Raw genomic sequence first — 12,009 nt, forward strand, 5'->3', positions numbered from 1 at the left:
ACTGTCGCCATAGCTGTTTCCTAGCAACGGATCAAACATTCCTCTGAAACTGTCAACTTGACGACAATAGCAAAACACTAGCCAGACATCCTAGAACTGATTACAGCTGATTTCCATAGATGATGGAAAACGATGGTGCCAGAAATCGGAGTGTAATTGAGCTAAACTGTATAGTAACTGCTTTACAATGAAGTGCTCTTGTTTACTTAACCCCATGTCTGTCGCAACCATATCACAGTTGTTGAGACCCTTGTAAAATACAGCGAGTTAGCTAGCACAGCTCCATCTCAGGCTTCTCCAATTGAAGTTAATGGGTGCCATTTTCTTTCCAAAATATAACAATCATAAAATGTCTCTATAAAGGGCGGCTGGGTGGCGTAGCAGAGATTGCGCTCGTCACCAATGCAAGAGACTCCGGTATCGAATCCCAGTTTCAGCATTGCCTTCGACTTTGGAGTTTGGAAGAGTCAGCGGGTGGAAGTTGATGGGTGGGGATTGGACATTGTGGACAGCGACTCATACAGGTCGGTTGGGTGACGCCTGCACAGCAGAGACGGGAAGTATCGGGGGCAGCGTGAGCCTCCCACACGTTACTCCACTCTGTCTGGTGAAAAGATGCGACAGGCTGCCTCCTCGTGTACTGGAGGGGATACGTGATGCAAGGCTTCTATCCTCGCTACAACTGACCAGTGGGGGGCATAGTCTAGCAACGTTCAAGACAGGGAAGGGGAGAATTGCCAATACGAAATTGGGATGGGAGAAAAATAGAAAATGTGGAGAAAAAAGTGGATACAATTTTTTTTCTCTATAAATAGTTTGAGTTGTATAATTAAAAAGTCCTCACTGAAGTCCGGACCCAGCTCTGACTGCAGCAGAGAATGAAAATTATTCACCACTAAATCATGTAGACTCACACCACTAAATCATGTAGACTCACACCACTAAATCATGTAGACTCACACCACTAAATCATGTAGACTCACACTACTAAATCATGTAGACTCACACCACTAAATCATGTAGACTCACACCACTAAATCATGTAGACTCACTGTAACTGAGGGGTACAATTCCCTGACTGTATTGTTAGATATGATACTTACTACCACTACCTCTTGTACTTTAGACTCTGGCCACCCAGTACTAGGCATAAATAATTATGGTAAACACTCCCACGTAGATGAAACGATCCAACACAAATGTACCAAGTCGAAAGTCTGCGTTTAATAATAATTAATACATAGCAAAAGGTATGTAGAGCAATCACTTAATTACATTTATGATTTGAAATAGGATGCACTTTTATGGCAAATGAGTATTCGTTGGTATATCAATAGAGAACGTCCAATCTCTGGTGGCGCAGGCGGTAAATATACAACCTGGAATATTTAAGGAATAATAGCAATGATACTTTAATGATTATAGAACTGGATACACTAGGGGGGAATTCCGGTCGCTTGTAAGACAACTGGAGAAGGGGGGGGGGGGGGGGGTAGAGTCTGGCTGTATCCGTCTGGCCGAGGGTATCCTGGGAGAACCCACGGTTGTGCGGCTCGGTGCCTCAGCGATCCTCGATCCACAGATGAAAGCAGTTGGACTCTCTGTGGGCCGGCTTCCTCCGGTCCACGATGGAGAGACGTGAAGCGACCTCGTCGTGTAGAGCGTCTCCTCACCTGTCGTCCTCTCCGGGGGGGGGGTTTCCAACACACGGCAGTGTTGGTCTTTATCCATAGAATAATCACTGTATACAAAGCATAATCCGTGCCTGGGAAGGCGGGCTGTCGTCGGTAGAATAATCCGGTATGCAGGTCCACTCGCTCGTCGGCTCTGGGGCTCCTCGGGTGCAGCCTCACATGGGGTCGGCCACCCTGGATAAGCAGCCAGTTCTACCCGAAACGATGGGGGTGCTGACTACGATAGTATTCTCACCGCACGAAGCACTACATATGAATAGACTATTATTAGCTTAATAGACTACGTCCAACTCGACGATATAGTGCCAAATATGACTATTCAAATATTAATATACACGATGTCTCAATACCGATGGTAGGCCGAACTTGGCCTTACTCCCACATGTGGCGTCGCGGGGAGGCTTTACGTCTGTCACTCTATTGGAGGGTAAGAAACTGGACTAAAAGGGAAGTCCTACTTTAGTAGCGCAGTATATATACGCACTATGAACAAATAGTACCATTAGTGGTGCGGTAGCCAGATTCCTACGCGGAACTAGGACTTGTTCGTACATGTTGAGCGGTACGTTTGAACTGGGTCTGGGGGGTATGGCAGCCTGGCACCAAGGTCTCGACCAATAGTAGAATGGAGACTATTATGGGATGTTCAGTAGGCTAGAATGGATATTCAATGCATATTGTACAAGGAATATACAAGGGATATCAGGGAATATTAGAGAATATACAAATACAATTAAATATATATATATAAATAAATATATATATTCGGTTTAATCTGGCCCTTCACAACAGCCACCCCCTGATTGGTCCCAGACCTAATCAGTTAAGCAGAGACAGATTAATCGCGTTGTCTATTTACACATAAGGGTTTGCTGTAGGGGTCAGTCAACTTCACAAAGTCATAGGGTTATAGGGTCATGGTCATCATCTATTGTGTCTGGGAGTCGGGGCAGTTCTATGAGCCTCGCCACGGGACGGGTGTAAGTGCGACCCTGGACAAGCACTTCAGCTGCTCGGACCTTGCCGTCGGCACCGGTGATCACTTTGCTTACGCGGCCGGCCGGCCACATAGCTCTGGGCAGTGATTGATCAATAATCATGACGACTGTTCCTTCTGTCAAATTGTCTCTCTCCTTTACCCACTTCTGGCGGGTCTGTAGAGACGGTAGGTAGTGCAGTAGGAAACTGCTCCAAAACTTGTCGGCTAATACTTGGCTGTACCTCCACATTCGTCGGCCGTTCGCTTCTTCAGGCCGGTACATTGTCTGGGGTAACGCGGGATCTAGCCGCCCCATCAGGAGTGTGTTGGGGGTAACTGGGTCGATATCCGCCACATCGCTGGAGACGTAGCCGAGGGGCTTAGAGTTCAATACTCCCTCAATCTCCGTGAGGACTGTCATTAGGACTTCTTCCGCCACAGTCTGGGCCCCAAGTACTGCGTACAGGGCTGTCTTTATGGAACGCACTTCCCGTTCCCAAGTACCACCGAAGTGGGGTGCGTTTGGGGGGTTGAATTGGAAGTCAATCTGTGCTGGAGCGAGGTGGGTCTTAAGTTCTGGGCCCATAGCTTGGAAGCTCTCTCTCAGCTCTCTTTCGCCGCCTTTGAAGTTTGTCCCATGATCGGACAATAGTGTAGACGGTCTTCCTTTCCGTGATGTGAATCTACGGAAGGCCATAAGGAATGAGTCTGTGCTCATGGTCGGGACAAGCTCGATGTGTATCGCTCTGGTGGTCATGCATTTGAATACAATACCCCACCGCTTCTCGGTTCCTCTTCCTTTCTTTATGTGCAGCGGGCCAAAGCAGTCCATACCCGTTGAGTGGAATGGCTTGTCACCGATTCGGAGGCGACATGGAGGAAGGTCAGCCATCCTTGGTATGCTGGGCTGCGCGCGCCACTTGCGGCAGTCTAGACATGTTCGCTGGAAGCGTCGTACCGCCTCTCTTCCTTGTAGGATCCAGTAACGACGTCTGATCTCCGCGAAGACTCTTTCTGCTCCTGCGTGATGTACATCCTCATCGTATTTCTTTATAATCAGCTCTGTGACCTTGTGTCGGCTGTTCAATACGATCGGGTATTTAATGTCATCCGGTAGATTGGGGGCTCTGCGTAGGCGACCACCCACTCTGATGAGGGTATGAGCGTCGCTCTCGGGGGCCAGATGAATTAATCTGCTGTCGGATGGGACGGGCTTTCCTCCCTGTAGACAGGCCAATTCATCGGGGAACGAGTCTCTCTGGGCTCGCTGCAGTAGAAGCAATTCTGCTTCCTCGTAGTTAGCTGCTGACATTTCAGCGGGGGACTTACACTCCGGGTGGTGCCGCAGGAATGTCCTTTGTTGTGCACTCTCTATGGTAGTGCAATCATCTATGTTGGGGTCTGCGGAGATAACAGTGCTCAATCCACAGAACATAGGTTTCTTATTCTCAGCCTCCTCTTGACTTGCTTCCCTCGGGATAGGCGTGGGCCACTCTCCTTCCGGGAGCTTTAGGAATGCTGGGCCGTCACTGTAGACATTGCGACGGGTGAGGTCATCTAGGGGCATTTCCCGGGTGATGACGTCAGCTGGGTTCTGTTTTGTATCAACGTAGCGCCACTCTGTTTCTCCGGTTAACTCTTCGGTTAAGTCTTGAATCTCGGTGACTCTGACTCCCACGAAGACTTTGTACTTGCATGAGTCCGATTTGATCCAGGCGAGTACTGTCGTGGAATCTGACCACAGGATTGTTCTAGACACCGGTATGGTGAGCTCACGTTGGATGAGCGTGGCTAGGTGCGCTCCGGCTAGGGCTGCGCAGAGCTCTAGACGTGGGATAGATTGTTGCTTGCGTGGGGCTATTCTCGAGCGGGCGAGGACAAATGCTGTGTAGATCTCTCCCCCCTCTTCTTGGGCCCGCAAGTAGGCTACTGATCCGTATGCGACCTCTGAGGCGTCACTGAAGACGTGTAAGTCCATTTTACATGTCTCTGGCCTCACCGTGGGTGGGAAGTAGCTTCGGCGCATATTAACGCCTGGGAGTGAGTGGAGCTCCATCTCCCACTCTCTCCAGGTGGATGCAAGGTGTGCGGGAATGGGGTCGTCCCAGCCCTGGTCCTTGTCCCACAATGCTCGTACAATCATTTTTGCCCTGGTGGTGTACGGTAGAATACATCCTAGCGGGTCATATTGTCGGGCGGGTGTTGTGTACACACTCCGTCTGGTGGTCGGCGCCGCCGCCGGCCTTCCCTGCTCCGTAGTCAGGGGCTTGTGTCTGTAGTGAAGCGAATCTGTTTTGAATCGCCACACCAATCCCAGGGTCATCTCCTGGGCTTCTCCCGGGATTGTAGCCATCCAGGTCTCGCTGCTGGCTGCCTTGTCCTCGGGGGAGAGGCTGCGCAGTACTTGCGGATCGCTGCTGGCCCACTGCCTGAGATCAAAGCCGCCTTTGATCAATGAGGCGCGGAGTTTAATCAGGAGAGCCTCGGCTTCTTCCTGGGTTGAAAGGCTTTGTAGACAGTTGTCTACGTAGAAGCTGTTCTTTACGCTGTGTCGGACCTCTTCGTCCGCTGCTGGGTCCTCTGCTACATATTTCTGTAGTGCAAATGTAGCACAGCAGGGGCTGCACGTCGTTCCGAAGGGGAGGACTTCCCATTGGTAGATGGCTGGGTGCTCATCTCCTGGCTTCTCTCTCCATAGGAACCGTAACAGGGGCTTGTCCTCCTCTACTAATCTCACCTGCAGGAACATTCCTTTAATGTCCCCGCTGATGGCCACCTTTTCCTGGCGGAAGCGGAGTAGAACGCCGAGTAGGGAGGGGCCGAGTGTGGGACCGGGCAGTAACTCTTTATTCAGATTTTGGGATCCGATCTGGTAGCTGCAGTTAAATACTATGCAGTCTTTACCGTTGTGATGGACCTTGTGGTGAGGCACGTACCACGATTCAGTGGTCTGGTCAGCCTCTTTAATGTCCATCTTTGTGACGTGTCCCGCTGTGATGAGCTTCTCAATCTCAGCGCGGTATACACTCTCTTGGGCGGGGTTCTTGGCTAAGCGCCGCTCCGTGTTCAGCAGGTACCGTTCTGTGGCGTCTGTCTTGGCGTGGAAAGTAGGCATTCCTTCTCGCCGCAGGAGTGGCGTGGCGTATCTCAACACGCCGTTGACCGGGACTCTCTTGGTCCCTGTCTCGAGGAGGTGAATGGCGTAAATGTCATCTTTAGAGCGAATGTCTTTCTTTCCGTTCTTAAAGGGCATTTGTTCCAAGGTCCATAGCCGCTCTACGTGTTGCAGGAGTGCGGTTTCTCCCTCTGTGACTCGGGAGTGGAGACATCTAGTGGCTGTACTTCGGTTGAGAGATTTGGCGAGCGGGCCTTGGAGAGTCCATCCCAAACGGGTCTCGACTGCTGCAGGACAGCCTCGGGGTCCGGTATGAACCCGGTCTATCGGGACAATGAGGTCTGCATGGTCGGAGCCTATCAACAGGGTCGGCATAGCATTGTCTATGAGCGGGATCGGTAACTTGCGCAGATGTGCATATTTCTCCATCAGCTTGGCGACGGGGTATGTGTACCGCGACAGTCCTATTTCTTGGCTGGTGAAAGCGTCTGTAATCTGGTACCGTCGCTCAGGCTGGCCGCTTGCTGCGATAGAGAATGAGACATTCTCGCCCTTTATCGTCTTCAAATCTCGTCTTATTGTCCGAATTGTCATTTGGGTTTCGCTTCCCCGCAGCCCTAGCTGGGCCGCAGCGGAGGCGAGCAGAAGGGTCTTCTCTGACCCGTCATCGAGGACGGCGTAAGTGTCCAGGACTTTATTCTGGTAGCTTAGTGTCACACGCACTACTTTTAGGAGTACTCGAGCTCCACTGCTGCTGGCGGGATCGATGTACATGACGCTCGCTTTGCTGCTGGATGGTGCGGGTGAAGGGCGCCGTCTGTTACTGTCGTGAAGTATGTCCAGATGGGCTCCATCGCACTTGGTGCACCTTTTCTTTAAGCGGCATTCGGCTGCCATGTGTGAGCGCGCACAGCGAAAACAGCGCTTGTTGGACTTTATCCATTGACTTGCTTCCTCCGCGTTCAGCTTGGGGAAGGAGTCACATTGCGCTAGCCAGTGTTCTTTCTCACAGTAGGGGCACACTATCTTCCACTTCTCCGTTCTGGAGGGGGTACTGTGGCTCCTGCTGCTCGGTACTGACTCCGATTGGTGCATCACAGTCACCGATCTTCTTCCATCATTTAGTCGTCTGGTTCCTTCTCTGGAGCCAGGGGTGCTCCGTCCGAATGTATCTAGCCGTAGGCTGCTGACTTCTCTCGCCAGGAAGTCTGCTAGATCGAGGAGGTTCGGTTCGGGGCCATTCGGGTCTCGGTGGTCTCTCTGCCGCCTAAAACGCTCCTGTCGAGCGGGCGGCAGCTTCTCCAAGATCCTTTCCACATTTGAGTTGGCGTAAAGTTCATGCCTCCCCTTCTCTCTCTGCGCTCCCAACATCCCTACCAGGGACTGCACTCTGATGGACAGGTCGTCCAGTGCTCGATTGTCTATTGCTGGGGGTAAGCGGTCGATGTGTCGGATCTCCTGGATCACGTAATCCCATATGCGCCCATACCTCTGGTCCAATGCTACCAGCGCTGCTGTGTATGGGGTGGTGGAAGTCGCGTAGGCGAGCGCTATATTATGTGCGCGGGGTACCTTTAAGTGCTTCAGTAGGATGGCGTATTTATGGCGTTCATCCAATACATCCACCAACATGGTCTCCAGACACATGCGGAGTTCTGTATACTGGGCCCGGTTCTCTTGGGTGAAGTCGGGTACCATAGGCGTGCCAATGTATGACGCTGACTGTGGATACATCGGCGAGCGTTGGGGGAGAGGCCTCCTAGGCGAGTCTCCTCCCGCTCCTTGGTATGGGCTGGTACCGGCAGTGTACCATGGCCCGCTTGTCCAGGTGCTGTTCCTCGGTGCGGGTCGTGCGTCGTGCTCACCCGTGTATAGAGTCGGGGGTCTGTAGCGCAGCTCCGCGGGAGTATAGCCTGGGCTGTACCGGACCTCCTGGTCCGGTAGAGTACTGTGCTGTCGTCGGGCGTGGTTCTCCTCCTCTTCCCCTTCGTCTTCAGTTAGGTCATCCAGTGCTTGTAGTCTCTGGTTTAGCCTCTCCACAGGATATGCTGCTCCTTCCCGGTTGCTAGGTCTCGCTTGGACCGGTGGGGGGAGGTGGTCTGTGGGGGGTATAGACCTCGTCTGTTGGTCAAGTTCAGGGTTGTTTACTCGGCTAGGGGATGCCGCCCTGGAGGTGTGTCTAGACGAGTTCCTGGAGCCTCTGGCGGAGGGAGAGGGTGTTGTCCGTCTGATCAGCTGTTCTATTAGTTGCGCTTGCTGTCTGTCGCGCTCTGCGTCCCGTAGAGCACCAGCAGCTGCTCGCTGGCTGTCTGCTCGGTCTCGGGCCACATTCTCTTCCATCTGAATGCGTCTTATTTCTAGACGTATATGCTCTTCTTCGCTCCGCTGCTGGATCTGCAGTCGGTCGCGTTCAGCAGCGGCGTTCAGGCTGATGAGGAAGGCCTGCTGTAGGGTCCTCTCTGCCTCGCTGGGAGAAGGCGGTTGTATAGGGGAGCCTTCCCTCGGGGTACTCCTTGCGGAGCCTTGGAGCTCTATCTCCACGGTGCTCTCCCCGTCTTCTTCCGTGCCGAGTTCTCTCTCGGTAGCGTTGTATTCCTCCCGGGACTCATCGGGGACTACTTCTTCAGTACTGGCGGGGTGTGAAGTCATGTCTGGTTCCCACTGGTCCCCACCGTGAGCTTGGTCAGTTACATTAGAACCCGTAGGGGCCTCTATGGTCGGGGTAGTCTGGGCGTTGGGGTTAGACATACTTTTACTTTCTAGTTTTACCGCGTTTACTGTTAGTAGAAGACTAGGTTGTTGACTGACAGCGTAAGCCTCTAAGTACTGAGGGAGCCGTCGTTCGCGCTGCGGGCGTTGGTTAGGAGGATCGTTTCGTGGAGTGTTCATCATAGGCCATTTCAATATTAATAACACTATATTAATATTACACTAATTACCATCCGGCTCGAAGGACCAATTGTAACTGAGGGGTACAATTCCCTGACTGTATTGTTAGATATGATACTTACTACCACTACCTCTTGTACTTTAGACTCTGGCCACCCAGTACTAGGCATAAATAATTATGGTAAACACTCCCACGTAGATGAAACGATCCAACACAAATGTACCAAGTCGAAAGTCTGCGTTTAATAATAATTAATACATAGCAAAAGGTATGTAGAGCAATCACTTAATTACATTTATGATTTGAAATAGGATGCACTTTTATGGCAAATGAGTATTCGTTGGTATATCAATAGAGAACGTCCAATCTCTGGTGGCGCAGGCGGTAAATATACAACCTGGAATATTTAAGGAATAATAGCAATGATACTTTAATGATTATAGAACTGGATACACTAGGGGGGAATTCCGGTCGCTTGTAAGACAACTGGAGAAGGGGGGGGGGGGGTAGAGTCTGGCTGTATCCGTCTGGCCGAGGGTATCCTGGGAGAACCCACGGTTGTGCGGCTCGGTGCCTCAGCGATCCTCGATCCACAGATGAAAGCAGTTGGACTCTCTGTGGGCCGGCTTCCTCCGGTCCACGATGGAGAGACGTGAAGCGACCTCGTCGTGTAGAGCGTCTCCTCACCTGTCGTCCTCTCCGGGGGGGGGGTTTCCAACACACGGCAGTGTTGGTCTTTATCCATAGAATAATCACTGTATACAAAGCATAATCCGTGCCTGGGAAGGCGGGCTGTCGTCGGTAGAATAATCCGGTATGCAGGTCCACTCGCTCGTCGGCTCTGGGGCTCCTCGGGTGCAGCCTCACATGGGGTCGGCCACCCTGGATAAGCAGCCAGTTCTACCCGAAACGATGGGGGTGCTGACTACGATAGTATTCTCACCGCACGAAGCACTACATATGAATAGACTATTATTAGCTTAATAGACTACGTCCAACTCGACGATATAGTGCCAAATATGAATTAAATATTATATTACAAATATTAATATACACGATGTCTCAATACCGATGGTAGGCCGAACTTGGCCTTACTCCCACACGTGGCGTCGCGGGGAGGCTTTACGTCTGTCACTCTATTGGAGGGTAAGAAACTGGACTAAAAGGGAAGTCCTACTTTAGTAGCGCAGTATATATACGCACTATGAACAAATAGTACCATTAGTGGTGCGGTAGCCAGATTCCTACGCGGAACTAGGACTTGTTCGTACATGTTGAGCGGTACGTTTGAACTGGGTCTGGGGGGTATGGCAGCCTGGCACCAAGGTCTCGACCAATAGTAGAATGGAGACTATTATGGGATGTTCAGTAGGCTAGAATGGATATTCAATGCATATGGTACAAGGAATATACAAGGGATATCAGGGAATATTAGAGAATATACAAATACAATTAAATATATATATATAAATAAATATATATATTCGGTTTAATCTGGCCCTTCACAACACTCACACTACTAAATCATGTAGACTTGCCACTAAATCATGTAGACTCACCACTAAATCATGTAGACTCGCACCTCTAAATCATGTAGTCTCACACCACTAAATCATGTAGACTCGCCACTAAATTATGTAGACTCACACCTCTAAATCATGTAGACTCGCCACTAAATCATGTAGACTCACACCACTAAATCATGTAGTCTCACACCCCTAAATCATGTAGACTCACCTCTAAATCATGTAGACTCACACCTAGGCCTGCCGCGATAAGCAATAAATCGATTAATTGCTGCGATAATTAAAATGAATGCAATGATTTTGACGGGCGCGATTAATTGCTATTTGCGCGTTTGTTTTAATGAGGCGGAACCAGTGCCGCTTGTCAGTCACTGTCCGTGTTGGGAGGCGGGCCGCTGACGTTACTAGAGTACAGCACGGGAGCTCCGTGGGGCAACGCCACAGCTTAACTACATTTCTCAATAGTGTTGCTCCTTTTAACCAAGTAGCATTATTTGTAGTGTAACGTTAGCTATTTTTAGACCCAAGTAGTTACTCGCTACTGCCCGGAGAAACTGGACTGCTAAATAAAGATGAAAGATAGAGCGTTGATTCTCATTCCATGCCAACAACATTAGCTAAATAACTAACAAACGAAATACAACGTATAGCATAGCTACAAGTACAACACAGAATAACGTTAATACAATTACATGCATCATTGTTTACAATGAACGGGTGGGGCTAGTCAAAGGACTGGACACGGGGACAAGTTAAACATGAATTAATTTATTATAACACTCCGGTAGTTTCGAGTCGTGCTGCAGTGCTTACGCACCACAGCTATTCTATTATATACTGCTTTGACGCTTCCTCCTCATCGTTGATTGCCTGTAGTAGCTGCATCTAACGTTAGTAGCTAACGTTAAAACTAACCTAAAGTTAGTTGTTCACCAACAATCTCAACATTTGTTATTAGCTCAAAAACAACCGGACGAGACAAGTTGTCGGCTCATATGTTCTGCTTAGGATAATCACAACAATACTTCCGGTCCGGTCGGTGGGCTTCAAAATAAAAGTCTAAAACCGGAAAAGACGGAGCGGTGGGCTTCAAAATAAAAGTTTTGGGAAATAAATTTCTCAAAAAAAATTCTCTAACCGGTCGCAATAATATCGCTTATCGCGATATTTTCGGGGGCAATTAATCGCCCAGCAAAATGTGTTATCGTGGCAGGCCTACTCACACCCCTAAATCATGTAGACTCACACCACTAAATCATGTAGTCTCACACCTCTAAATCATGTAGACTCACCACTAAATCATGTAGACTAAATCATGTAGACTCACACCACTAAATCATGTAGTCTCACACCCCTAAATCATGTAGACTCACCTCTAAATCATGTAGACTCACACTGCTAAATCATGTAGTCTCACACCTCTAAATCATGTAGACTCACACTGCTAAATCATGTAGTCTCACACCTCTAAATCATGTAGACTCAGTCACACCACTAAATCATGTAGACTCACACCACTAAATCATGTAGTCTCACACCTCTAAATCATGTAGACTCAGTCACACCCCTAAATCATGTAGTCTCACACCTCTAAATCATGTAGACTCAGTCACACCACTAAATCATGTAGACTCAGTCACACCACTAAATCATGTAGACTCAGTCACACCACTAAATCATGTAGACTCAGTCACACCACTAAATCATGTAGACTCACACCACTAAATCATGTAGACTCACACCTCTAAATCATGTAGACTCACACCTCTAAATCATGTAGACTCACACCCCTAAATCATGTAGAC

The 12,009-nt window shown here is 49.6% G+C and overlaps 1 protein-coding gene across 1 annotated transcript in view; it reads left to right on the plus strand.

Moving 5' to 3' along the window:
• Positions 1–12,009, plus strand: part of LOC311242862 (uncharacterized protein) — a gene marked incomplete at its 3' end in the record, with an annotated part of 37,644 nt that overhangs the window by 798 nt on the left and 24,837 nt on the right. The gene's annotated exons all lie outside the window — the stretch shown is intronic.

Source organism: Notolepis coatsorum (assembly GCF_963971535.1).
Source record: "Notolepis coatsorum genome assembly, chromosome: 1".
In the NCBI taxonomy this organism is placed as follows: domain Eukaryota; kingdom Metazoa; phylum Chordata; class Actinopteri; order Aulopiformes; family Paralepididae; genus Notolepis; species Notolepis coatsorum.